The following is a 2,538-nucleotide window of genomic DNA, read 5'->3' as shown; positions in this document are numbered from 1 at the left end:
GGAAGGAAGGAAGGAAGGAAGGAAGGAAGGAAGGAAGGAAGGAAGGAAGGAAGGAAAGGAGGGAGGGGTCAGAGGAAGGGAGAGAGTAAAGGAATGAATGGAGGAAGGAAGGAAGGAAGGAAGGGAGCAAGAGAAGAAAGGAAGGGAAGGAGGGAAGGAAAGAAAGAACACAGAAGGAAAAGGCTTTCTCCAGGACACAACAGGTGAAAAGAGATCTTTTCATACCCTAAGCCATAAAAAGGCCCCAGTCTCATGTGACTTATTTAAACTCTGTTCCAAACCATGTTTTTTGCTGTTTTTGTTGTTGTTTTTTGACTGATTATTTTTTTATGAGAAACTTCACAATTGTTCTTTGGACAGCGCTGATTCTCCAAGGAATGCAGAATGTCTACAATATGCAAGTGTCTCTCTAGACTCCCAGACCTAGGCTTGAGAGAAAAGCAACACATGAAAAAATACTTGCTCTTTCCAAGGTGGCTCCCCCTAACAATCCAAGGGTTCTGCTAGTGCAAGGGAGGGGAGAACAAAATTTTGGTATGGGAATAGCAGTCTGCTGTAGCCCTGAGAAACAGTTTCAGAAAAACTCCCTCTTGTCTTTCAGATGGAAGAGGTCCCCCTCCACCTATAGTGCCTCTAGGCCAGTTTGATTCCATTCTCTATCCCTCCTGCCCCCCATATTTACTTCCCTTTCCTACTACTCTCCTTCTCTCTTCCCACTGACTTCTAGCCCCATCTGCCCCCTCTGTCTCCAAGGTGTTTCTATCTTATTTGGTCTCTGAGCAATCAAAACATTATCATGATCCAATTTTTAGGCAAAGAAACTAAGGCCCAGAAAAGATAGATGACTTACCCAAGGTCACTCATTTAATTTGCAACAGAAGCAAAACTAGAGAAAAACCAGGACTTTAAACTTTAGATTCTTCAGACTCTTCTTCTAACTCTTCTGAAAGACCCTTACCCACTAATGAGTCTGTATGTGAGGGTGCATGTTAAAGGAAGGACAAACCTTTTCACTTACCCATAGTTTAGCATTGAACATGCTTTGAACATATTCTTCCAACACCATAAGTGCATGTGTCTCTAAGGTTATAAGTTAAACTGCTGAAGAGCTGTGTTCCTATGGATGGTCCACAGCACACCCCAATCCTGAAGCTCTAGCAGAGTTCCCATGTATCTCTAAAGGGAGCTTTTTTTTTTTCTGTTTTGACAGATAGTGTGTCTATTGTGAGCAGTTCACTAATTAATTTTTTCATTGACTTTTGGCATCTACCATATCCAAAATTCAATGTCAGTTATACAGAAGAAACAAAATGGATGCTGAGATATGGTCTGGTCTTTGAGTCAACAATATACTTAGGAAGACGTCTGAGTAGACATACATTCATTAGGCCAAGTCATAATAGAAAGGATGCTCTCAATGCAGAGAAGATTTCAGATGATGAAGCAATATTTCTGCAGTGAGTCATTAGTAAAGTCTTCATTGAAGAAATGTAATCTGAATAGAGTCCTGAATGATGAGCAAGATTCTGGTAGACAGAAATGTAAGATCCCTGCAAGCAGAGAGAATAGTATAAGTAGTGGCCAGAGTTAAAAAAAAAAAAAAAAAAATCAAAGAGAAGAGCAAACATTGCAAATTGGTAGTGGTGTTAGAATATTGGGAATACAGTAGAAAAGTAGAACCAGAAAGTGAAAAACCTTCAATACGAGAGTCTGAGGTCTGGAATTTTTCCCATAGACAATAGTAAGTCATTAAAGGTTCCTGAATAGTGTGAAGGAACTATCAGAGCAAGGTAAAAGCCACTATCTAGGATCCTGGGCATGAAAGTTTCTACCTCATGTACTCAGAAACCTGGAACTCATCAGTGTACCAGAGTGAACTAGAATTAGGAAAACCAGAATGCCCTTTATTAACTTACAGTAAAAAAAAGAAATGTCTACCCAAGAAAATCAAGATTTTCAGGTGCAAACAAACAACAGAACTAACTCTAGCTAGTTAAAACAAACAGTCAAATGGTTACAGGTATTGTGAAATTCACAAAATTTTGAGAAACTCAGAACCAGTGAATCAAGCTCAGAAACTCTAGAGCCAAGACCAGAACCTAAACGTCATACCCCGTTGGTGGTGTGGATGCAGCAGCCACACAGAGCAGGGGGCACTGAGCATGGCACGCCAACCACAGAATTTTACTGCTAGGAGCTTTGCTGCTGTTACTACTCCTAAAAAGCCCAATCACCTCCTGCCATTCTATCTAGAAAAGTAGATTCTGAATGTGATCTTCCTTTTATGTGGCCCCTTTCCTGGTGGAACTTGATTGAATGTGGCTTAGGACACAAGTATGGCTTGGAATGCAACTTTTCCTACCTCTGATGAAGTTTTAGACTATCAGTGAGGTTCGGTGGGGTGGAGTCTGGAGCCAATGAACAAAAAAGAATTCTTGAAACATCTACTTTTTGTTCGTTTTTTTTTAATTTAATTTTTTTTTATTTTTTATAAACATATAATATATTTTTATCCCCAGGGGTACAGGTCTGTGAATC

General features: G+C 40.0%; 1 long non-coding RNA gene across 1 annotated transcript in view; it reads left to right on the top strand.

The window, feature by feature from the left end:
• Positions 1-2,538, top strand: part of LOC111156603 — a 34,817-nt gene that overhangs the window by 271 nt on the left and 32,008 nt on the right. The gene's annotated exons all lie outside the window — the stretch shown is intronic.

This window comes from Enhydra lutris, unplaced genomic scaffold (genome assembly GCF_002288905.1).
Source record: "Enhydra lutris kenyoni isolate GAN:26980312 unplaced genomic scaffold, ASM228890v2 scaffoldscaffold47, whole genome shotgun sequence".
Taxonomy (NCBI): Eukaryota; Metazoa; Chordata; class Mammalia; order Carnivora; family Mustelidae; genus Enhydra; species Enhydra lutris.
This window is presented reverse-complemented; position numbering and strand designations above follow the sequence as displayed.